This window comes from Giraffa tippelskirchi, chromosome 12 (assembly GCF_054371585.1).
Source record: "Giraffa tippelskirchi isolate mGirTip1 chromosome 12, T2T-mGirTip1v1.2.pri, whole genome shotgun sequence".
Lineage (NCBI taxonomy): Eukaryota > Metazoa > Chordata > Mammalia > Artiodactyla > Giraffidae > Giraffa > Giraffa tippelskirchi.
In genome coordinates, this window is record NC_137286.1 from 142,724,423 (window position 1) to 142,750,930 (window position 26,508).

The 26,508-nt window shown below is 42.2% G+C and overlaps 1 long non-coding RNA gene across 1 annotated transcript in view; it reads left to right on the plus strand.

Moving 5' to 3' along the window:
* LOC145530578 (uncharacterized) overlaps positions 1-9,081 on the plus strand; it is a 92,119-nt gene extending 83,038 nt beyond the window's left edge. The window contains exons 4-5 of the long non-coding RNA XR_014071913.1: positions 3,787-3,867; positions 5,462-9,081. This is a non-coding gene — a long non-coding RNA (uncharacterized LOC145530578). The remainder of the gene's footprint in view (positions 1-3,786; positions 3,868-5,461) is intronic.
* Positions 9,082-26,508: the final 17,427 nt, after the last annotated feature.

Sequence of the window (26,508 nt, forward strand, 5' to 3'; positions counted from 1 at the left end):
TTTGAAGGAGGGCACCATTATCTTCATTACCTCCACCATAGTTTGGCCTCTGGTCAAATAACATGGAGGGAACACAGCCTGCACATCAACAGAAAATTGGACTAAAGATTTATTGAGCATGGCCCCGCCCATCAGAACAAGACCCAGCTTCCCCCTCAGTCACTCTCTTTCATCAGGAAGCTTCCATAAGCCTCTTATCCTTATCCCTCAGAGGGAAGACAGACTGAAAACCACAATCACAGAAAACTAACCAATCTGATCACATGGACCACAGCCCTCTCTAACTCAATGAAACTATGAGCCATACCATGTAGGGCCACCCAAGATGGACGGGTCATAGTGGAGAGTCCTGAAAAAATGTGGTCCACTGGAGAAGGGAATGGCAAACCACTTCAATATTCTTGCCTTGAGAACCCCATGAGCTCCACTTATGGATAGATAAACTGAGTCCCAGGATGATTGTCAGGGGTGTCATGAGCTCCAAGGTAGGCTGGGGGGCCAACAGCAGGACTATAACACCACATCTTCAGATTCCCTCTCTTGTCCTGTTTCCTAGAAAAATAGATCACCTTCCGCGTAGAACAGCAGGAGCAGAGGAGAGGTTTGCTGCTGCAGGAAGTGGTCAGAATAGCTTGCCTGGGATGAATGTGGCCACTGAGAGAATCCATCACTACTATATTGAATTCTTTCTTCATTAGAACTAAGCCAGTGGCAGGTGGTGCTCTTCCAATAATATGGTCTCAGAATTGGAGAATAGGATTTTCTACAAGAGAGAGAGATTTGTAATCAAGGAAATCATTTATCTTTCTTCTGCCCTAGAAACCCTGTACCATTTAGTTACAGGACTGGTAGTTTATCTTGGGCAGTTCTCATTCCTTCTTCACAGAACAGCTTAATCCGGGATCATTTTCACAACTTCCAGGCTGTGGCAGGCTCTTGAGATTTTGCACAACAGGCTTAAGCTTACTATGTGAATGAAATTTCTAGGCTGATGCCCTATTCATGAGACCCAGTGGTGTAAGGCTCCTAAACCACTGAAGGTAATCATCACATTTCTCTTGTTCCTACAAGACTAGTCAGCTAATCCTGCCAGCTGTAAATTAAGCAGACAGGGAAGATCATATATATATCTTATCACATGGAAGGGAAACTATAACGTGGACTGCAGTGGCGGAAGTGGAAAGCAAGGGGTCAGGGTTACCATTCCATGGGGGAGGTGGGATGCTTGGAGGGTGAGGCAGACCATTACCCCGGTGCCATTCCTCTTGTCAGAATCATCTTTCTATCGATGAGCAATGGGATGATGAATGAGGTCAAAGTCAATAGGCGGAACCCTAGGTGAGTCGGTTTGCAACTCTGATGTCACCCAGCTTGTCATAAATGGTGCCATCTGACACAAAGGGAGAGCCTAGACAGTGGATATGAATGGACCTATGAAAAGCCAGCTTTAGCATTGAAAAAGCAATCGAGAACAACTGAGTTTAGCGAAAACTGCTCTGATAGAGCAAACGTTTATGCAAAAAAAAAAAACAAACCCTAAAAACCCCACCCACATTCTGTTTTGATATTTAGTGGAACCTGTAATGATACAGAAACCAACAGTCTTGGTTTTTATTGACTAATCTGTCCTCTTGGTGTCCTGATGTTGAATAAGCCTTTTGACTTCTCAGAGCCTCCATCTTTTCAGCTGAAATGTAAGAACAATTAAACAAGATAAGTGCATGGAAATCATTTAGTGCACTTTTTTTTTCCTTGTCCATAGAAGCTCTTAAATACCTAACTTACAGGGTTCTTAGGGGGATTGAATGAACTGCTATGTATTAAAGTGTTTTACAAATGTAAATCCGCACACACATGTAAACCGTTAATGTTGTTGCCTCCTCTTTGTGTGTGTGTGCCCACGTGCAGGTGTGTGCATACATATGCATGAGGGAGGCAGTTTGCACGGCTCTGTATGTTTGTCTACTTCACTTCTGCTTCTGTGCGGGAGCGCTTAATGCAATGTGAAAAAGCAAGCAATGCCATATCTAATATTTTTAAATAATCAATTCCATTTAAACCACAGAGTCGCAGGAGAATTACATCAGCCTCCCGGAGGCTGCAATGTGGCTCTGGGTGAGATTGGATCTGCCACTCTCAACCTCCAAGCTGAGTGAATGTTCACGTGTGTTTTAATGGGTTTCCATGGTGGGGCTGACCTTTCCAGTACATAGGTGAGCTGACTCTAGTTCCTGGATCTGAAACCTTCTGAGGCACGCATGGCCCGGAGGGTAGAACGTATTTTCTAATCAATAACACTTCGAGTCAGTGAAAACCTACATAAGCTCAATTTTGCAAAATCTTATAACACTTTGTGACAAAGTCATTTATGAATGTTCTTTAGCATTTAAAAGGCTCTTTGTATACTCTGTCAGAATTCCAAGCAATGAATTTTGCTTGATTTTTGAAGGGGAGAAAAGTCTTCCATTTAATTTTTAAAGGAGTGCATGAATACATTTCATTCGGCTTTACTTGGCAACATCTGTTGTTTATTTCAGAGTTGGAATCATGAAATGTTAGATCCACCCAGGGCCTCAGAGGCTTTTTGAGCCCAGTGGTTTTTGAACTGGGCTTTGCAGAGCCCTCAGCATCTATGAAGGTGCCTCTGGGGTCCCCAGAGTGGGGGACAGAGCAGTTTACTGATTGGCAGGGCTCCAAGAACCCCAGCCCCTTCAACCAAGGCAGCATCATTTTTAAATGATTCACAAATTATGGCTCATTATATAATTTTATTTTAAAATCTTTGTTTCATTTAGAAAGTTGGAAAACCACCAATTTACTCTAAATCCTTCATTTCACAATTAAGGACTCAAGACTTCAAGAGACGTACTTTTTTTAAGATCACACATTTACTAGATAGATGGGTAGAGTCCAAGCCTAGTGAATTTAATTCGGGACTTTCTCAGCTAGGTGAGAGAAAGAATTGGGGGAAGATGGAGTGCTGCTTATCTTTCTTTTAAGGGTAGAGAAAGTCCTGATGGATGGATGCTTCCACATGCTGTATTCATTCACTCATTTATTCACTCACCTGGCAAACTTCTGAGGTCCCAGGGGGTCTCAGGAAATAAGAAAACCCATGATTCTGACTTTAAGGAACCAGTAGTGTCAAGAGACAATTACAAAACAATTTCTTATTATGTGCATGGCAAGGACCTGATCAATACTGCTGATCAACACTTGCAACATGCTTTAAGACCAACACGAAGTTTAAGGGTGTTTTAAATGTTGAGACATTTTGCTACCATGAGGCAGAGTCATTCACCTTCGGCATCTTGCTGTCCCCAAGGAGAGAATAGACCTTGACAAGTTCAGGGGCCTGAAAGGGAGACTTATGGGGCTGAAGTCCAGTGGGGGAAGGAAGGGAGCAGCCACAGGGGAGGTGAAGGGCAGAGGTGGGACAGATCTCATGTCACTTTATAAGACTCAGTTGAGGTGTCGATCTAATTTTATAAACCACAGAGAAGAATTGAAAGGTCATGAACAAGGGGGTGATATGGTTTCTCTTTTAAAACGAGATCTGTTTTAGCTGCTTGTGTGGAGGATACATTTATGGCCGCAGTGGAAACTGTGGTTGGTGGTGTTTAGTCTCTCAGTTGTGTCCAACTCTTTTGCAACCCTCTGGACTATAGCCCACCAGGCAGCTCTGTCCATGGGATATTCCAGGCAAGAATACTGGAGTGGGTTGCCATTTCCTTCTCCAGGGGACTTCTTGACCCAGGGATGGAACCTGTGTCTCCTGCATTGCAGGTGGATTCTTTACTGCTGAGCCACCAGGGAAGCCAACAGTGGAAACGAGGACCTGGTAAAGTGGATCCTACAATAGAACAGGTAAGGAGCTGGCCTGTTGTATGCAGTGGTTGGGTGTAAGCTGGGGAAGATAGACAGACACAGGATAAAATGTGAAATAAAAGCAGTGAAACTTGATAATTATCAAATATGCAAAGGGAGGAATCAAAGGTAGATTGGAGTTGCTTGGTTTGAGCAACTGGGTGATTGTTTGCATCTTGAGATTTGGCATATACTTGGGGAAATACTTCAGAGTTGATTTCCTTCAGAGTTGACTGGTTTGATCTCCTTGTAGTCCAAGGAACTCTCAAGAGTCTTCTCCAGCACCATAATTTGAAAGCATGACAACAGGTACAGTAATTCAAAGAAGCAATAGGAAAGAACTACCATTTTTGAAAGAGCACTGAATGAGTCCATAGTTTGCTAGAATGTGGTGTATAGATTTCACCAAGTGTTAGAAAATTCATTAGAACTTATATATACATATTTCACTCCATATGCTTTCTCTTCAGTCAAAAGAAGTTTTAGTATACATGAATAGTATAGCTTTAGTATACATGAATTTTGAGATGAGATTTGCTGATGAAAGTAATTTGAAAACAAAGCAATCAGGTGCTATATATTTCAGAAGAATACTAGTACAGCTGAAAGTATGTAAGAGTGGAGAATGTTGCAACACACCCTGAAATAACCAAAAGGAAGCTGGAGGCGGAGGATGGGAGGGGGACCCTGAAGTTGTTGGAAGGAGGAAGGAACTGGTAGATGTGGATGAACTATTGACATGATTTGGGTTGAGAGCTGTGTTCTGTGATGACGTTCATTGTCATGGAGGCATAAGTACCAGTTCCGGGTAGTTTCGATAAAAGTAATGTGCCATCCCCACCCTCTCAATTTTTCTATCTCAGGCATCCAAATGACTTTGTACTCGAGACTATATTAGAACACAGGAAATAGAAGAAATAGCTCTGGACATCCAAATTCAGTCAGGCATTGGAAATTTGGGTGGAGTGTTAGGGAAAAGTATCCATGCCAGCACAAGTTATCCAGAATAAAAGCCAAATGGACAGAAAATATATTATTAGAGCCATCAAACACTGAAACATTTCCAGGAAATAAACAGTGACACACCTAAAAAGAAATTCCAGGCAACTGTTGTTTAGTCGCTAAGTCGTGTCCAACGCTCTGTGACCCTGTGGACCGCAGTGTGCCAGGCTCCTCTATCTTTCATTGTCCCTCGGAGTTTGCTCAGATTCATGTCCACTGAGAATGGTGATGCTATCTTATCATCTCATCCTCTGATACCCCTGTATTTGTTCATTAATAATTTTTAAGAACATTCAATTAATAGAATGTGTGTACTCAATGCTATACTTTGCACAGAGTGTATCGTGGTCATCAAACCCAGCCAGCTCTCTGTACCCATGGATGCTGGGGATGTTGATTAAATCAACTCACACACGAATGTTATGTACACATTGTAACTTGGGATAATGTTATGAAGGATCAAAATAGAGGACTAAGGGGAAATAATTTGGGGATCGGTTTAAGATTGGAGGATTCAGGGGAGAAGGGACATTTGAGATAAGAACTGACACACTCAGGCTTTTGTGTGGGTTGTGCTCATGCTTCCTTACAGGTGTGCAAATGGAGTGTGTGAGGAAAGAAGAAGGGGATCAAATAGCTCCTTCCTGTGGCTTCTCATGCTATCAACCTACCATTGCATCTGCTCTGAAATCATCTCCAAGGAAATCCCTCTGTTGGAGGCAAACAAACAGAGCTTGTTGGGGGCTGCACCCCACAGATCTATAAGGCTGGGCTTACTCAGCTTCAAGACCATAGAGTCAGCAACAGAGACATCTGTGGTCTCATGGATGGGGAAGCTTACATGTCTGAAGCAAGGTCCTGGAGTGGCAGCCCATCATGTGTGGTGGATAGCGGGGGGCAGGACATGGGGGAGGTCTTCACTCCAGGGAGGGAGGGGAGGTTACCAATTATAGGGGCATTGATGCCAGGTGGGCTCAACAGTTACCAGGGAAACCAGCAGAGGGTCCCCCTCACTGCCCCTTTGATCACATATCATGGAGATGCTGTGATCTAAAGATTAGGACAGTCCTTAACTGGGGCAAGGGGCAAGTATGAAGGAAGGTCAGTCATGGCAGTGGGGTGTAGTGAAGCAGGCCCTGGTCAGGCAGGGGATATGCAGAGAGCAAGAGAATAGCCATCTTGAGTGGCCAGACCCTATAAGCTCCTAGCACAAAGCAGTGCTCAGTGAGGATGACCGAGGACATATTGGGTCGGCCGTAAGATGTTATGTGTTACGGAAAAACCCAAACAAACATTTTGGCCAACCCAGTAAACGAGCCAATGAGGGAATGAATGGCTGCTCTTCAAGGAACTGATGTTTGAACACGCTCAGTAGCCTGGAAGGGGAGCCTGGACCTGGGGTTGGGGTAACCCTCTTCCAAGCACACGTTAGCACCTAATAACACACTATCAACACAACCCCTCTTACTAATTTACCAGATCGTCTCATTTTCACGTGCAGAAAGTAGAAAGAGACCTGCTGGTGTTCCTTCATGGCCCCCAGCCCACCAGTACCACAACCAGCTACCGGATACATCACCTGGTTGTGACAATCAGCAGCGTCTGTCCAATTTGTTACCGTCTGCTGGCTGGTAACTTTTAAAGCTTTCAGAATTCCTTCATGTCGATTTTTGCATATCTGTAAAGTTAACATGCGTTTTGTTTTGTTTTTCCTAAATCACAAAGGAGAAAAGTCATGTAGATTCAGCTGTTACTTGGGACTAATATGATTTCCTTGTTTAACATACTGGCCCTTTCCAGCATTTCCAATAGAGGCAATTTTTCAATGAAAACATAATTTTCCAATATGTTTGTTCAGAATAGGCTGAGACAAGTATTCCTGTGAGGTGCACAAACTTCTATATTTTTGTATTCTTGAAAACTCTCTGGCCTTCTTATCCCCCAGCAGGAATTACTTTTCCTCGGAGTGTTCAGACATTGCTAGCCTGTTTTATTTACCTTCTTTTTTCCATAATGACTTTAGTGTGTGAGTCATGCATCAAACTTAATCAGTGGGGCCCCAGAAAATGGGCCCAAACTGAAAAACACATAGGAACGGAATGATTTGACCTCACTAATGATGAGGAGGAGCTCAGCGCAGGTGTCTTTCTGTCGTTAACGGCAACCCTCCCGAGAACCTGAGTGCGCTGCAAGTTACAATGTGTTTCTACTCAAAAGATAGTTCATGTAAAGTGAAAACACCCCGCGCGCAGCTCAGTACTTGTGCTAGCATACTGTTGGATGTTTATAATCACCTCCATGTCGAGATAATGTATGTTGTGTTTGATGCTGGGGTAGGCAGTTTAATTGGCCTCTGTAGAATTTCAGCTAGCAGGGGAGGAGAAAAGCAAATACAGGGCTTAGCAGCAATACTCATCTGGATGGAATTCTGAGTATTCTTTTTCCTGGGATCAAAGCAGCTCTGGCTTGGAAATTAAAACACACACACATGTACATACACACGTAAACACAAAAACAAACATCTCATAAAAGAAAAAGGCCTGATAATGGAAGCCAGCTGAATTCCTTTAATAGAGGATGAAAAAACCTGTGATTAGAAAGATCGATCTTTCCCCCAAGTCAGCTATTTCTGTGGTACTAATAATCAGGAGAAAAGCCCAGGTCCCTATGAGCGGGGACATTTCACCCAAATGACCTTTCAATATGGTGATGGTGGTTGCTCCACCGAGTCTGGACTGTGGGTCTCCAGTGACTGCTCAGGGAAAACCCAGATCAATTCTCAGGGCACATCTCATCTGTCTTATCATCAGCATCTGACACACTTATCACGCCCTCCTCTTTGGCACCCCTTCCTCACTCCGCTTCCAGGAACACACGCTCCCCTGGTTTCCCTGCTGCATGACAGCCTCTCTTCCTCCGTCTCCTCTGTTGATGCTTCTATATCTTCCTTATCTCTAAGGTTGGGAGTGGCTCAGTTTTCAGTCCTTGGGTCTCTTCCCACTGTGTGGGCTCATTCTTTCGGTAAGCATACTCCGTGTCATGGGTTTTAGGAGCCCATATGGTAGAACTCCCCTGATTTTTCTGTCCAGTCTGGGAATTTATGAATCATGGGACTAACTGCCCATTCACCAGCTGCATTTATCTAGTAGGGTTTCAAACTTCGGCTCTAATCTAAACTAAACTTTTGACCTTCCTTCTCTCCTCTCCACCCAGCCACATCCACTCAGTCGCTCAGACCAGAAATCCAGTTTTATCTTTAAGTACTCCCCTTTTTTTTCATATCCCATGTCTGATTTGTCAGCAAATCCTATTCACTCTATGTTAGAAATACATCCACAATCTAACTATTTTTTAAAATGCTACTCCTGGTACCTGGTCTATGCCACCATTACCCCTAGACTGGATTATTACAACAGCTTTCTTATTGACCTCTCTTCTGCCACATTTACTTCCAATAGACTGTCTTGAACATACTGTCAGAATGATGTTTTTATAAAACACAGTTTGACTGTGACAATCGTCTGCTCAAAAGCCTCCTATGGCTTCCCTATTTCTCCCAGTAAAAACCAAAGTCCTTTCAGATCCCTATACAGCCAGAGAGAAGCCCACGGTGAATCTCTGATTTCCTTGCTGATTACTGTGCCCTCTCTCTCCTTCCCAGCAAAGCCACAGTGATCTCTTTGCCCTCCTTTGTTAAGCCAAGCCTGCCCCACATCGTGGACTTTGTATCTGTCCTTTGAGCAATCAAGAACAGCCCCAAACAGGTCTTCCCTCAAAGTTATCTTCCCGTGGTTCCTCTTCCTGATCACTCTCTGTAAAATGAAAATACATCAAATTCTCATGAAGGAAACAGCTTTAGGACTTCCCTGGTGGTCCAGGGGCTAAGACTCCAAGCTCCCAATCCAGGGGATCCGAGTTCGATCCTTGGTCTGGGAACTAGATCCCACATGCTGCAATGAAGATTAGATATCCTGCGTGCAGCAACTAAGATCTGTCACAGCCAAATAAACAAATATTAAAAAAGTATTTATTTAAAAAAGGAAGCAGCTTCGTTGCCTTCTTTCCTGCTTTTTCCTGCCATAGCAAGTATCACCAGTGTGAAGTCTCTATTTCTGTCTCCCCACCACTGTAATTAAGTTCTACTCTATTCTTTAGTAGCTAGAAGTGCACCTGGGACATATTTTAGATGCTCAATAAATATATTTTAAATAACCCTGTTGGATGTGTTTAATATTAATACGATTGTTCGTGTGTCCTGTTATCTTGGAAGGAAATCTTAAGACTCAGTTTCCCCACTAAAAAAACAAACAAACAAAAAAACTGCTAATACTATTGGTACTTACATTACTTGGAATTAACTTAAGGATTAAATTTTAGAGTGAATTAAAACACTTAGCAGGGCTTCCTTGGTGATTCAGATGGTAAAGAATCTGCCGACAATGCAAGAGACCTAGGTTCCAGCCCTTGATTAGGAAGATTCCCTGGAAAAGGGAATGGCTACTCACTGCAGTTTTCTTGCCTGGGAAATCCCATGGACAGAGAAGCTTGGGTTCACAAAGAGTCAGACACCACTGAGAGACTGACACTTTCACATTTTTTTCACTTTTCAAAACACTTAGCATGATCCCAGGTACAGAATATCTCAGTGTTCAAGATGATTGCAGTGGTGAAGGTTGTTGTAATTTAGATGTTGTTATATCAACCCCCATCTGCAAGGAAATATCGGCCATGTATTCTACTCACAAAGAGCCGACAGAGGAAACGTATGTATCCTGTATAAGGATTTCCAATATAAAGTAGAGAGTAAGTGCTTTAGAGAGGTTGATGAAGTATTCATGAAATCTAGGCAGAGTTTTCCTGGGACTTCTGAGTCAAAGGCTGTAGTTAAAATCACTGTTCTGACTTGCATTAGCTCTTTGAACCTGAATTGAACCTTCTAATTAATAGACTAGGAATCATGATGATGATAAAATAATTCTTTCATAGCATTGTCAAGAAGATTAAATGAGATAGGAAATGCAAGATGTTTACTAGAGGACTGACTCATTCCACAGCCCCAAACAGAATCTTCAAGCAGCCAAAGAAATTTATGTGTATAGAGGAAATCCTCTGGGGACTATTTTTCTTAATTTTTTTTAATGTGATGTAAAGGGCTTGGTATTATTTTTAAAAAGAGAGAAAGATGAGGAATATGTAAGTGATTGCGGCTTAAAAAATTGAGTTAATTTTTTGAATTTTGGCTGAGCTTAACTTTTTTCAGCAACCACACTGCTGTCTGGGCTTCTCTTGTGGCTCAGTGGGGAAAGAATCCATTTGCAATGCAGGAGACCTGGTTTTGATCCCTGGGTTGGGAAGATCCCCCGGCGAAGAGAATAACTACCCACTCCACTATTCTGGCCTGGAGAATTCAAACTGTGGCAAGTTGCAATTGGGTCACAAAGAGTCGGACATGACTGAGCAACTTTCACTTTCACTACACTGATGTCTGTCTTCTCTACAGCCTACCAAGGCTGCTTTTTGTATATATTTTTGGTGAATGGGTTAATACACTGGCTTGAAAAAAAAATAAAGCCAAGCTTGTCATTTATAAAATGGTTTGACTGTTAATATCCTTTAGCCACTAAGAGGAAAATTCCTAAGGACATGGACTGCAAAAAATAGGTCAGAATTGTGTGGATTTGAGGAAGAAATAAACTTGAGCTCCTTAATCTGCTATAAATCTGTCACTGTTCCATCAGCCTCTGAAACAACTCAAGTGCTCTCTTTCCCAACTATTAACACTAAGCCCATCCTCATCCAGAGACCATCCTCATCCCTGTTCAAAAAAAAAATCACAGCTTTCATAATCCGGATAATTTTAACTAAATGTTTTTTAAGATTTTTTTTTTTTTTAATGTGGACCATTTTTAAAGTCTTTATTGAATTTGTTACAATATTGTTTCTGTCTTTCAGCCACAAGGCATGTTGGATCTTAGCTCCCTGACCAGGGATCGAACCCACATCCCCTGCTTTGGAAGGCGACATCTTAGCCATTGGACTGCCAGGGATACCTGTGAACTGAGTCTCACTGGGGTCCATTGAGGACCCAGAGGCATTTTCTTCGCCCATGCATCTCTACTTTTGACTAAAATGTGGCTTGTTTTTGATTTCTAGATATTAGATATTTGATTTCTAGATATCATCAAGGATGATAAAATAGACACCTACCTTATAAATACTATTTCCTCTTCATATGAGAAGTATTATGCTAGACAATTGTTTTAAATGTTAACATTTCTTTTATCCCATATTTTTTGGGTGGGTGCATAAGTATTTTACAAAATGTATGGCATTATATTTGGATGCAACTTCTGAACAAAATGCATCAAATATGTAGAAATGTTGATAATAATTGATAAATGATCTTTATCAAAGGATGTATGATACTATTTATTTGGATAACAAGTTTCTCTATTTTTAAGTCACAACCTGGAGTCATAATCACTCTTGATTGGATCACCCTGTTCTTTTTCTTAGCAGCTGGCAGCACTTGCCACAGTTTGAATTGTTTCTTTCTTGTTTACTATATAATGTCTCTGGAGCTTCTTTGGAATGTAAGCCTCATGAGCAGAAAACCCTCTTTGTCTTGTTCTCAACTCTGATCTCAGCATCAAGAAGAGTTTCTGATACAAAAAAGAAGCTTAATAAATATTTGGTGATTTAAAGATGATTAAGGGCTTCCCTGATAGCTTAGTGGTAAAGAATCCACCTGCCAATGCAGGAGACGCTGGTTCGATCCCTGGGCTGGGAAGAGCCCCTGGGGAAGGGAATGGCAAGCCGCTCCAGTATTCCTGCCTGGGAAATCCCATAGACAGAGGAGCCTGGCGGACTACACTCCATGGGGTCAAAAAAGTCACACACAATTTAGTGGCTAGAAAACAGCAACAAAGATGGTTGAACTCAGCTTTAAAGATTAGAATTCTGTCAATGCCTCACTGGATAACTTATAACCTTGGGGGAGCATTTTGACTGCCATCTTAGCACATGGATATTTTCAAGTTCAGTCACGGGAGAAGATGGAATGAGATCAGTTCACGGGGCTGCCTGACCAGGGTCAGCGGTGTTCTAGCTGATTTCTGGGACAACATCTAGGAAGGAGGCTGAACCTGGACAAGGTAAATGGCTGCTTCTGTTTTCTTGCCAAAGTTACAGCAGGAGAATTAATTTATGTTGACAGTTTGTTTGAGCTGTGTGTGCTTTTATGTCTATTATTATTTGCTTCACAGTAAGAATAGTGGGTGGAGAAAGAGTGTTGCTCATTCTTAAGCACCCAAATATCCCTCCAACTTACCCTAACAACATTTGGTCTTAAATCATTGAAAGGCTTTTCATAAATTTTGAATTTGTAGCCTAAAAATAGTCAACCGAAAGAAAGTGACAAGGCATTTCTGAAGTGAGAACTGCTTCTAAAGAAGATGGAGAGAGAACAATGAAAATGGATTTATATTAGACTCAGCTTTCCAGAAGATCACAAAGAAGAGATGGATTATTACGGGAGAATGTGGGGCATGTGGGTTTCCCCAGTGGCTCAGTGGTAAAGAATCTGCCCACAGTGCAGGAGACGTGGGTTCACTCCCTGGGTCGGGAAGATCCCCTGGAGGGGAAAGAGCAACCCACTCCATTATCCTTGCCTGGAAAATCCCATGGACAGAGAAGCCTGGCGGGCTACGGTCATTACAATTGCAAAGAGCTGGGCACAACTGAGTGACTAAGGACCTTCAAGGAGCAAGCAGCCTGCCCTGTAAGAGCGCCTAAGAATCCCAGGCTGGAGTCCAGGGCAGGGGAGGCCTCTGCTTATCTTTCTTGTCTAGGAGTCTGGGAAGTGGCTGATCATTTCACCTCAGATCCGCTCACTTTACAGCTGTTTCTCACTCTTCTCTTTTAACTCACACCCCCGTGTACTGACTCAGGCAAAGAAACACAAACTGTGGAGCAGTGACCGTGGTCAGAGCAAAGGGTTCTGAACGAGAACCAGCTTTTTCATTCTCAACTCTACAGACCAACCATGATATTGGCTTGTTTTCCGAGCCTGATTTTCTCATCTGCTAAGTGGTATTACAATTTGCCATGCATTTCCCAGACATTTTGTGTGTATCATCTCTTTAAGCTTCACAATAACCCCACGGAATGCCTTTGTGCTGAGTCATCCCGACTAGGCTCAATCAGGTGAGGGCAGGCTAGGAGTGAGCTCTAGGCCAAGGGAGTCAGAGACCCTTCGGTAGTTATTTTCCTAGTTATTCCAAGACCAGCGTAGGTGCTGTTGTGAAGGGACTTTGCTGATGTAATAAAAGTCCCTGATCAGTTAACTTCATGCTGGTCAAAAGGGAGATTACCTTGGGCAGGCCTGACTTTAGCAGTTGCTAGGCCTTTAAGGAGAGAGGGGTTAGTCTTGCTTCCGGGAGCTCAGAGATCCTGTGTCGGCACTCTCTCCTTTCCCCTGGACCCTTCTTTCTGACAGCCGCTGGGGGTAGGTGCCCAGCTTCAGCTCTAGGGGTTCCAGCCTGCCGACTCCTTCCTGACCTCTTCCCTGAGGACTTCACACCTGCTTAGCCAGCTCCCACAACAGGGTGAGTCAATTCCTATAATACATCCCTTTATGTTGAATCCTGACTCTAACGTACCACCCCCCACCCCCGCAACCCACCCCGAAGATGGATGCTACCGTTGAAGGAAGTCTGTTAACTGAGTCTCTTGTCTAACACTCGGGAATGAATTGCCTGAGGAGACACACTGGCTGACAAAGCAAGAGACTTGATTGGGAGACGGGTGTGCAGGCAGAGAACAACAGGGTAAGGGAACGCAGGGGGACTGCTCTATACGGTGGCTTGCAGTCTCGGGTTTTTTTTTTTTTTTTTTTTTTAATAAATTTCAGTCTCGGATTTTAAGGTGATGCAGCTAGTGTCTAGGTTGTTTCTGGCCAAGCACTCTGACTCAGTGTCCTTCCTAGCTGTGCATGCATTGCTCAGCCAAGATGGATGCCAGTGAGGAGGATTCTGGGAGGTGGTAGAACACATAGCATCTCCTTTTGACCTTTCCCGGATTCTTCCGGTTGGCAGTCGCTTATTAGTTCTGCGTTCCTTACCAGGGCTTTCTGTTGTAAAATAATTCACACAAATGGTTACTATGGTGCCTGGCCAGGGTGGGCGGTTTCAGTCCGTATGGTTCCTCTAGCCCTACTTCGAACACTATTATGAATATAATGAAACTTGAGGAGTTAACTGGGAGTTAACCTTGTGTTTTGCAGTTAAACTCTGAAGTCTAAAGTTTAACACATTAGGCTCTACTGCCTAAGGATGATACTGCCTGCTAAACTGTCCTGAAATGATCTTAGAAGGTTGATAAAGATGCTTAAAGCTCAGCTTCTCTGTACACGAGTGCCAAATTGAATCCTGGAGACAGAGGTTTGGGTGAAGGAGAAAAGGACAGCTTTATTAAGGGAACATAGTGGATTCTGGCCTTGAAAGTCTATGTGTTCCAACCTGGGAGAATTTGATGAGGAGTTTTATAACAATACTTCATGGATAGGGCTGTTGACAAGATTAGGATGTGTACAGAGTCTCAGGAGCTTCTCTGATCCCTTTAATCTTGCCTTAGGTGGTTTCTCGACTGCCCTTCCCTTGATTAGGGAGCTTCCCTGGTGGCTCAGTGATAAAGAATTCACCAATTCAGGACATGTGGGTTCGATCCTTGGTCCTGAAAGACCCCCTGGATAAGGAAATAGAAATTCATTCCAGTATTCTTGCCTGGGAAATTCCATGGACAGAGGAGCCTGGTGGTCTATAGTCCATGGGGTCACAAACTGTCAAACTTAGCTACTAAACAACCACAAGAACAACCCTTGATTAGCCAGGGTTTGATAATTTGCCCTTTGGAGATCAGGAAAGGTCATGGAGGCCAGAGTCTTGCCTACAAGAAATGGGGGACAAAAAGAGGCCTCCATGCCCAGGCCCCAGTCAGTTTCAATAAGAAAACATACCAGATCCCTGAAGGCAGGTACCCAACTGATCTTGCCTGTTCTTGTGGTTCTGTCACTTGATGATATTTGTTTTTGAATGAATGATTCAATGAAAGGTATAAAGTCCTAATCATGTGTAGGTGCTGTTCTTACCAAGAGCAGCATTTCAGTTTGCTTGAGGTCTTCTAACATCACACTTAGTCACAACCCTTTTGCACGCTTGAGAGAAACTCCCACCCCTCCTCCCCCTTTTTTCTTTAGGTTAGATATTTGGATGGAAAACCAAAGCTTCCCAGTCTTGTCTCAGCCTGACCTCTTGGTTTGTTTCCTTGGTCAAACTATTCAAGCACAACTGACTCACGTTCCAAGAATATAAATAATGAGCCCAATAGCTTTCTCAGTGTGTCACAAGAGTGTCATTTAGGATGATTAGAAAATATCTGAATGTCTGCCATGCCTATTATGGGTTTTGAGTAGTCACGGTGGACGCAGCTCCGTATTTGGAGAGAGATCAGAAGAGGTAGTGGTCCTGCCCTTGGGGAATTTACAGTCAGGGTGAGACAGGACAGCAAGTCTAAGATGAGCAGAGAAGAGAGTGAGATCAGAGTCAAGTGTGTATTCCTTGTGTTCAAATATCCGGACTGCTGTGTGCACCTTCAGTGGAGCAGTTGTGTTTTGAGGGGTTAATACGATGATTCGTCTACAAAAACAGGAATTTTGCTTTTTAAAGTAACCTCTGAGCTTCTCTGGTGGCTCAGACAGTAAAGAATCTGCCAGCAATGTAGGAGACCTGGGTTTGATCCCTGGGTCAGGAAGATCCCCTGGAGAAGGAAATGGCAACCCACTCCAGTATTCTTGCCTGGGGAATTCCATGGACAGAGGAGCCTGGTGGGCTACAGTCCATGGGGTCACAAAAAGTCGGACACAACTGAGCAACTAACAGCTCATTGGGTTTCCAGCTCCTAGGATAATGCCCGGCAGATGGTTAAAGTGCCCTGTAAATATTTGTTTAATATGATTAAGTTTTAGACTAGTTTTCCTATGTAGACAGGAACATAAGTTGATCACAGAGAAGGTCAGCGAGCAGTTTAGACAGAGAAAAGGTACTAAAAGAAGAAAAATATTAAATCTTCAGTCGTCCTTGAACCCTGGTGCTAACATGTCTCTGTTGTACGATATTGGATTTCCCAGGTTGTGTTCAAAGTCATATCCTGATTCTGAAATGTATCTCTTTCTAAAGAAAGAGAATTCTAGCCTTGGGCGATGGCGTTCAAACTGTTTCACCAAAGAGGCCTCCTAAAGTGTAACACGAATTTCTCATCTAAAATCTAAAAACAGATACAATGGCCGGGCCTGACTTTAAGGATTCTTTCAGAGTCCTTTTCCCCAGTTTGATTGTTTCTTGCTAGGGCCGTAATTACTGGGGGAGCTTTCAAGCCCTTCTTGGGGAATTTAAGCTCTTCAGGGATTTGAAAGCAGCACTAATGGCAGAGATGGGAGTGATCAGGAGGGTGCCCTGGGTAGAGAATTTCCGTGGCAAGTTGCTTCATTGATTCCTTCCAAATGAAGCATTGGTCTGTGGTCCCTGGGTCGTGGCCCAGGCCCAGGAGAGGGTAGGCTCCCAGCAGCACAGGGCGGGGCTGCTTGTTGGCGCAAAGCTTTTGGGGATTTTTATTTCATTTTGTGTTGACAGCCAGATCCATCTCCCAACCTTCCTGTTCTTTGTTTTCGTTCCCAGGCTTAGGACATTAATTAAAGCCTCCTTCTCACCTTTATTCACAGAGATTCCGTCTGAAAGTTCAGGGCTGTCAGCAGAAATGTGTCATTGTGGCAGCGTCAGCTCCATCCTAGGAAAATACCAATAAGCACATTAAACAAAAGAGGAGTTAAGAGAAAATAAGACAGATTTCCCAGATCTGGGCCATTTCACTGAAAATCCACTTTAATATCTTTCAGGTTACACTTGACTTGTGCATATAAAGCATGTGGAAACAAGAACTGAAATCTAATAACTCCAAGAGCAAGAATGAAATGTGACGATGTTTTCATGATTGAAAATGAGGAAGGAAATCAATTGCTTGTTCTGTGGAGTTAAGAGAATAAATTGGGTAACCAGAACTTTCATTTAGTCAGGAAGACCCATTCTTTTGTTAAGAAAAGAAATGGCTTTTTTTATCAATTACCTATGAAGGATCAAAGAGTGAGATCAGGAAAAGATGAACATATTTAGGGACCTGGCTCCCAGGCTGCAAAAGGAAGTGTTAGGTAGTTCCAAGCAAGCTGTTTAACCTTTCAATGACTCAAATTAGCCATACTTTGAAATGGCAAGCTTATTATCATCATCATATGCATTTACTGAGTGTCCAACTTTGCACGGTGCTGGGACATGAAAAAGAAAGAAAAAAGGTAAGGAATTTTCCAGAATATGCACTAAAAGAGACAAATGCGACTGAAGGCAGTATATTTTAAAAGCAATTACACAGGTAGGTGTTAATAAGAAAATAATTTTTTTTTCTAGCATTATATATAGAGAAAATGTATACAAACGCTATATTTGTATATGTTTATTGGCATATTATGGGGCTTCCCAGGTGGCTCAGTGGTAGTGAATTCGCCTACAATGCAGGAGACGCAGGAGACATGGGTTTGATCCGTGGGTTAGAAAGATCCTCTGGAGGAGGAAATGGCAACCCACTCCAGTGGTTTTGCCTGGAAAATCCCATGGACAGAGGAGCCTGGCGCCTACAGTCCATGGGGTCACAAAAGAGTCAGACATGACTTAGTGACTGAGCACAGTATGACAACACAACCTGCATATTATATACATATAATTGAAAATTGTCACTTCACTCTTAATTGGTAAAGCCATCAAGTGGCTAAAGAGAAAACAAACAGATAAACCAAGATTCACCTTCACCGGGTATCTTCTTTGTGGCAACTGCTATAGGCCCTTCAGGTTTTGTTGCTTTATTTAACCCCCAAAACATCTCTATGGGGGAGCCTCCTTGTCCACAGGTTACCTAATGCTCTGCCTGCCTACCAGACCCTGGCTCGCCCAGGAACTGAATCTGAATTCAAAGGCAACCCTGTTCCTCTTTCCAGGGCATTCACAAATTTCAATTCTGCAGAACCCTCCCAGGCTCATGGTGGAACAATTTCTATTCAGACTCTCCTTACTTTCTTGACTGCTATGTCCTTAAAATAGCAGAAAGGATGTGTTGCTTTCTACTTAGCTCTAGAAATCCAAGGGCATGGAAATAAAATCCCTTTATCCTCTTTGGTTAAGTTGTTGGGGGTGTTGTTGGGAAAGAAATTCAGGGATAAAGCAGACAGGGCTGCACTGAATTGCTGCTTCCTCTATTCATCTTTTGGGCTTCCCTGGTGGCTCAGATGGTAAAGTATCTGCCTGCAGTATGGGAGACCTGGGTCTGGAATATCCCCTGCAGAATGGAATGGCAACCCACTCCAATTTTCTTTTCTGGAGAATCCCATGGACAGAGGAGCCTGGTGGGCTATACAGTCCATGGGATCACAGAGTTGGACACGACTGAGCGACTAACACTTTCAATTTTCCATTCATCCTTGGTTTCCTGGGAACTTCCCCCAGGGGTCACAGGTAGACTTTACTGTTCCAGCTTGGCACAGATGTGAGGAGGGAAGGAGTGACTGGAATAGGAGGACTCAGGACTATCATTAACCTCAGCTTAAAGCTCTAGAGAAAATCGGAAAATTTGGACCAAATGGGGATTCAGGGCTGCCCTAGATTCTAGTTATTTAGTCTCATCATCTCTGCAAAATTACCAACTTCTGAGCAGCAATCTGTGTTTGATTCATTTTTCTCTCCATGAGGTGTCCCCAGTTCATATTTCTTTAGCAGATAGATGGGTACAGCAAAGATAATATGACATGAATTAGTATGTGTCCATCTTGTACACATGGAACATGGAAATGAAAACATCTCCCAATTAATTTGATACTTGTAGATATTCAAGCTGAAACTCCAACTTGAAAATGCATTTTTTTTCCCCATGTTGTTATTCAGGCTCTCTAAATTGAAAAAGAATTACATTCGTAAATTCTTGACCATTTTGCATTAAAGGGTGTTATGACATACTATTAATTCTCTCATGAAAAACTATACTTCAAAAAGATGTGCCTTCATTAGGGTTGTTGTTGTTATTTAGTCGCTAAGTTGTGTCTGACTCTTTGCAACCCCATGGACTGTAGGCCCCCAGGCTCCTCTGTCTGAGGGATTTCCCAGGCAAGAGTACTGGAGTGGGTTGCCATTTCCTTCTCCAGGGGATCTTCCCGACCCAGGGATCGAACCCAGGTCTCCTGCATTGGGAGGTGGATTCTTTACCCCCAAGTCACCTGGGAAGCCCTCTGTAGGCACATAGCCCCTCATTCTGGGATTTCCTTCCCATTTTGGTCACTGCAGAGCATTGAGCAGGGTTCCCTGTGCTACATAGTAGGTTCTCATTATTTATTTGATACAAGGCAGTGTATCTATGGCATGTCTCCAAATTCCCGAGGGAGTCACTGATGGGCCTCAGTGTTAGCTCTATTTTACTGTGCAGTTTATTCTAGTTTTGTTTTGTACTCTGTACCTACGACTTGGGCATAAAACCAAGTGCATTAAATTCCCGAGGTGCTGAATCGCATATGCCTGTCCCCCCCGATCCAATATTATCTCTGGATCAATACAAATCTTTGACTTTCTCCATTACTTTCCACTTCTGAAACTGTATCCAATTCCTCACAAAGGACCCGGACGTAGATAAAAAACAACAATGCAGGGCAGGCTAGAAGTAGTCTTTCCTTCTCAGCACTCGTTTCAAAGGTTTACAGCTAGCAGTTCAGGGAGGGGTTCCTGCAGTCTGACAGACTGTCCCCTCCCCCGCCTCAAGGTTGGCCCGCGAACCGGAAAGTTAAACAGAACAAAGTCCCTGTCAGAGTCTGTCTCCTCTCTTTGCCTGTGCTTGTGTGCTGTCTCTCAGAGGTAATTTAAGATCCTCCACATTTGTAAGCTTCACTGTACAGAGTAAACACTGCAGCGCCTGCTCGCTGCCTCCAGGAAGCATTGGAGGCTTTCAGGGTTCTCACCCATCCATCACGTCTGCAGTGGCCAGGCCGTCTGTCTGTCAGTTCATACCGTCAGGATTAACCCGCTGAGCTGCTCCAGATGGAAAACAAAGGACCTGTGAGAACAGATTCCCTTCCTGAAACATATGCAGGGACATTTTTATGCAAAGTTAGACGAGAGCCCTTCCCCATGCTCCATCAGTTACGTCTCTGACTTTCTATGATTAGTTTTTGTTGTTGTTGTTGCTGTGGACCATTTTTAACCTCTTTATTGAATTCATTACAATATTGCTTTTTTTTATGCTTTGACTTTTTGGCCATGAGAAATCAGGGATCTTAGCTCCCTGACCAGGGATCAAACTCTCACCCCTGCATTGGAAGCTACAGTCTTCATTCCTGCATCACCAGGGAGGTCCCTCAATGATTAGTTCTTTAAAAAAAAAAATTATTTTTTAATTGAAGGATAATTGCTTTACAGAATTTTGTTGTTTTCTGTCAAACCTCAACATGAATCCGCCATAAGTATACATATATCCTCTCCCTTTTGAACCTTCCTCCCACTTCCCTCCCCATCCACCCCTCTAGGTTGATACAGAGCCCCTGTTTGAGTTTCCTGAGTGTACAGCAAATTCCCGTTGGCTATCTATTTTACATATGGTAATGTAAGTTTCCATGTTACTCTTTTCATACATCTCACCCTCTCCTCCCCTCTCCCCATGTCCCTAAGTCTATTCTCTATGTCTGTTTCTCCACTGTTGCCCTGTAAATAAATTCTTCAGCATCATTTTTCTAGATTCCATGTATATGCATTAGAATATGATATTTACGTTCTTCTTTCTGACTTACTTCACTCTGTATAATAGGTTCTAGGTTCATCCATCTCATTAGAACTGACTCAAATGCATTCTTTTTTTATGGCTGAGTAATTAATATTCCATTGTGTATTTGTACCACATTTCTTGACCCATTCATCTGTTGCTGGACAGCTAGATTGCTTCCATGTTCTAGCTATTGCAAATAGTGCTTCAAAGAACACTGTGATATATGTATCTTTTTCAATTTTGGTTTCCTCAGGGTATATGCCTAGGAGTGGGATTCCTGGATCATATGGTGGTTTTATTGCTAGTTTTAAAAAAAATCTCCATACCATCTTCCATAGTGGCAGTATCAATTTACATTCCCACCAACAGTGCAAGAGTGTTCCCTTTTCTCCACACCCTTGCCAGCATTTATTGTTTGTAGACTTTCTGATGAAAAGCCTCTTGAGGAAAATGAAACAGGAGAGTGAAAAACTTGGCTTAAAACTCAACATTCAGAAAACTAAGATCATGGCATCTGGTCCCATCACTTCACGGCAAATAGATGGGGGAACAATGGAAACAGTGAGAGACTTTATTTTTTTGGGCTCCAAAATCACTGCAGATGGTGACTGCAGCCATGAGATTAAAAGACACTTGCTCCTTGGAAGAAAAGTCATGACCAACCTAGACAGCATATTTAAAAGCAGAGACATTACTTTGTCGACAAATGTCCATCTAGTCAAAGCTATGGTTTTTCCAGTAGTCATGTATGGATGTGAGAGTTGGACTATAAAGAAAGCTGAGTGCCAAAGAATTGATGCTTTTGAACTGTGGTGTTGGAGAAGACTCTTGAGAGTCCCTTGGATAACAAGGAGATCCAACCAGTCTATCCTAATGGAAATCAGTCCTAAATATTCATTGGAAAGACTGATGCTGAAGCTGAAACTCCAATATTTTGGCTACCTGATGCGAAGAACTGACTCATTTGAAAAGACTCTGATGCTGGGAAAGAATGAAGGTAGGAGGAGAAGGGGACAACAGAGGATGAGATGGTTGGATGGAATCACCAACTCAATGGACATGAGTTTGAGTAAGCTCCGGGAGTTGGTGATGGACAAGGAGGCCTGGCGTGTTGCAGTCCATGGGGTTGCAAAGAGTCAAACACAACTTAGTGACTGAACTGACTGATTCTGACTGGTGTGAGGTGATATCTTATTGTAGTTTTGATTTGCATTTCTCTAATAATGAGCAATGTTGAGCCTCTTTTCATGTGTTTGTTAGCCACCTGTATGTCTTCTTTGGAGAAATGTCTGTTTAGATCTTTTTTCCTCTTTTTGATTGGGTTGTTTGTTTTAATAGTATTGAGTTGTATGAGCTGCTTATATATTTTGGAAATTAACTCTTTGTTATAAGTTTCATATGCTATTATTTTCTCCCATTCTGAGGGTTGTCTTTTCACCTTACTTATAGTTTCTTTTTCTGTGCAAACACTTATAAGTTTAATCAAGTCTCACTTGCTTACTTTTGTTTTTATTTCCATTACTCTAGGAGGTGGGTCATAGAGGATCTTGCTTTGATTTATATCATTGAGTGTTCTGCCTATGTTTTCCTCTAAGAGTTGTATAGGTTCTGGTCTTACATTTAGGTCTTTAATCCATTTTGAGTTTATCTTTGTGTATGGTGTTAGAAAGTGTTCTAATTTCATTCTTTTGCATGTAGCTGTCCAGTTTTCCCAGCACCATTTATTGAAGAGGCTGTCTTTGCCCCATTGTATATTCTTTCTTCCTTTGTCAAAAATAAGGTACCCATAGGTGCATGGGTTTATTTCTGGGATTTATATCTTGTTCCATTGCTCTGTATTTCTGTTTTTGTGCCAGTACCATATTGTCTTGATGACTGTAGCTTTGTAGTATAATCTGAAGTCAGGAAGGTTAATTCCTCCAGCTCCGTTCTTCTTTCTCAAGACTGCTTTGGCTATTCAGGGTCTTTTGTGTTTCCATATGAATTGTGAATCTTTTTTGTTCTAGTTATGTGTAAAATACCATTGGTAATTTGATAGTGATTGCACTGAATCTGTAGATTGCATTTGGTAGTATAGTCATTTTCACAATATTGATTCTTCTTACCCAGGAACATGGAATATCTCTCCATCTGTTTATGTCATCTTTGATTTCTTTCATCAGTGTCTTATAAATTTCTTTGCATGGTTCTTTTGTCTCCTTAGGTAAGTTTATTCCTAGATATTTAATTCTTTCTGTTGAAATAGTGAATGGAATTTATTCCTTAATTTCTCTGCCTGATTTTTTATTGTTAGTATATAGAAATGCAAGTGATTTCTGTGTATTGATTTGTATCCTGCAACTTTGCTAAATTCACTGATTCGTTCTTTATCTTTGAGTTCTGAGTTTGCATTAGCGACATGCTGTTCAATAGAACATCTATGCTTGTGTCCTTATGTCATGTAGGGAATGTTCTCTATCTTTGCCACCTAGTACAGTAGGCCTTGGGCTTCTCAGGTGGCTCAGCAGTAAAAAATCCACCTGCCAAGCAGGAGACATGAGTTCAGTCCCTGGATCTAGAAGATCCCCTGGAGTAGCAATTGTCAAGCCACTCCAGTATTCTTGCCTGGAAAATCCCATGGACAAATAATTCTGGTGGGCCACAGTCCATGGGGTTGGAAAATGTCAAACATGGCTTAGCATGCACACACAGTAGACTTTAGACACGTGGTGTGGTGTACTTGAATTGTGACTGGTGGGGCTGGGGAAGTGAATTTTATATTAGATTTAGTTTTATTGAATTTAAATTTAAGTAGCCATATATTTGGACAGTGTGATTCCAGAGTTTAGATGTCATTTAATTTCATGATTGTTTTCCACAGATAGAAGCAGCAGGTAGACCATTGAGAATGTTGACACAATGTCACTGTGGGATTCTTGTTCAAGCATTAATGCCTTTTATTGGCATGTCGAAGGCTATCCCATTTAAGATGGACTAAAGACTGGGTTTGCCTTCCCCCATATAGTTTTCCCCTTCTTCTCCAAAACCCACTACAGACATAATGTAGAATCAGCAATGCAAATAGACTTACAAGAGCAAAGACAATGGAAAGGAGAGCACTGGTCAACAGATAGTGAATTTCAAACTTCCATGAATTTAGAAAACATACTGATGGATGAAAGAGGTTTGAAGAAGCTTCGACCTACAGTGGTTAGTGGAAGCTAAAGATCATTTGCCAAGAAAACTCCTGAGAAGAGAAACTCTTGACTTGGGGTCTACCAGTTTTCCAGGATGAGGGTGAGATGGATGTAAAACATGGAGTTAATTCAAACTGTATCCAAGAAACTGTTTTCCTGGGTAGACCCCTCATTAATTTCCTTGTCTCTGAGCAAAGAAATTGGCAATTCAGCATTCATCTTTGGACAAAACCAGTGCTTAGTCACTCAGTTGTGTCTGACTCTTTGCAACCTCCATGGACTGTAGCCCGCCAGGCTCCTCTGTCCATGGGATTCTCCAGGCAAGAATACTGGAGTGGGTTGCCATGCCCTCCTCCAGGGGATCTTCCCAAACCAGGGATCGAACCCAGGTCTCCCACATTGCAGGTGGATTCTTTACTGTCTGGGTCACAAGGGAAGCCCTAGACAAAGCCTAGAGAGTTTATATGCTCCCCCACCCCAAAATTGGATAAACTTCCTGGGAAGAACTAGAGTTGCTAGTGTGAGGTGGGCTGCCCAGAATAGATCCTTCATTGAACTAGCTTTAGGGAGCTCCTTGATATCATTTGCTGTCCACCTATCCATTAAGTCTGAAATCCCACCCATATCAACAGAGCCCCCAGACTGGCTTCCATTCAAGGAGCAGTTCACCAAAGAAATATACGAAGATTCAGGACAGGGAAAATGAAAATCAGCAATTACCAGTCAGTTGAAGACTGCCCGCATGAAAAAGGAAAAGATAAATAATCATGACAACAAATTCAAGAGGAAGCCAGGAAAATTTAAGGATGAGTCGAGTATTTTTAATGTTATTATTGCTATCATGATTTTATAAAACTGTTAATTATTATCCTCAGAGAAATAAAGAAAATGTGAACTCTAAGAATAAGTTCAGGATGCTATGAAATATGAGTAATCAAGGACACAAAGATCTCCCGAAAATTAAAAATAATTGCTAACATAAGCATGTTAATAAATAGAAAGGTTAGTGGCAATAATTGAGTAAAAGCCCCAGAAAATTCAACAAACAGCTTAACATATAATATCAGAGAAAGATTAAAGCATAAGGGAACAATAGAGAAGGACCAATGTCTGATAAATAAGCATTCCAGAAAGAATGAACAGAAATAAACTATGAAATGAAGTTAAACACACAACAAAAAATGTTTCATGGAGCTAAAGGATGACCCAGATCTCTTAGTTAATATTATACATCAATGTTAGAAGGATGAAGGAAAAAATATTGTAAGAATGATATGGGTCAAATAGGTCAAAAAGAAAAACATGGCATGGATTTAATACCTGGTGAATTATCAGCAGAAAAAGCTGCTGACTCATAGGCTGGGAACAGGCATTTCTACATGGCTTGTGTGTCATGACATCTGACCCAGGGGAAGGAAATGTGTTGACCTCTGTCTAGCATGGGTCCCCAGGGAGTAATATTTACTAGAAATGTAAATACTCAACTGATTTTGAACTGCAGTGCTTAAATTATAGTCAAACCTCCAAATTAACCATAATTTCAAGCCAGAATATAAATATCATTAATCTCGATAATGTACAAGTTTATAGTTAACTGAAGATGGGAGAGAAAGGTTCATCAATAATACACTATTTACAGGCTAAGTACTCAAGGGATAGTGTTTACCATTGGCAGGACAATAAATAGTGGTTTTAAACATATTATTTGATCTTATAGATGGAGTTACTAGAGAAAGAGCTTTCAAAAACTGGAGAGAGAAAAATAATTGTGAGAAAGGTTATCAGTTAGCTAATTTCACAGCCTCCATGATCTGGAGTTATTAGATAATGCCTACATAGAAGTAGTGGTGTAAAAATTATTAACATTTATGAAGATAATAAAGAACAACACAAAGAAAAAGCAAGGACAGTGGTTAGCTCTCGGGAATGAAGTTGAACAAGAAGTAGAATAAAGTGGCTTAAGAGCATTGCTGTATATTTTATGTTCTATTAGTTTTCCTTTTAGAGAAGGCAATGGCACCCCACTCCAGTACTCTTGCCTGGAAAATCCCATGGACAGAGGAGACTGGTAGGCTGCAGTCCATGGGGTCGGGAAGAGTTGGACACGACTGAGCGACTTCACTTTCACTTTTCACATTCATGCATTGGAGAAGGAAATGGCAGCCCACTCCAGTGTTCTTGCCTGGAGAATCGCAGGGACGGGGGAGCCTGGTGGGCTGCCATCTATGGGGTCGCACAGAGTCGGACACGACTGAAGCAACTTAGCAGCTGCAGCAGCAGCAGTTTTCCTTTTAACCATGAACGTGTTCAGTTCAGTCACTTAGTCATGTCCAACTCTTTGTGACCCCACGGACTGCAGCATGCCAGGCTTCCCTGACCATCACCAACTCACAGAGTTTGCTCAAACTCATGTCCATCGAGTCACTGATGCCGTCTAACCATCTGATCCTCTGCCATCCCCTTCTCCTCCTGCCTTTAATCTTTCTCAGCATTAGGGTTTTTTCCAGTGAGTCAGTTCTTCGCATCAGGTAGCCAAAGTATTGGAGTTTCAGCTTCAGCATCAGTC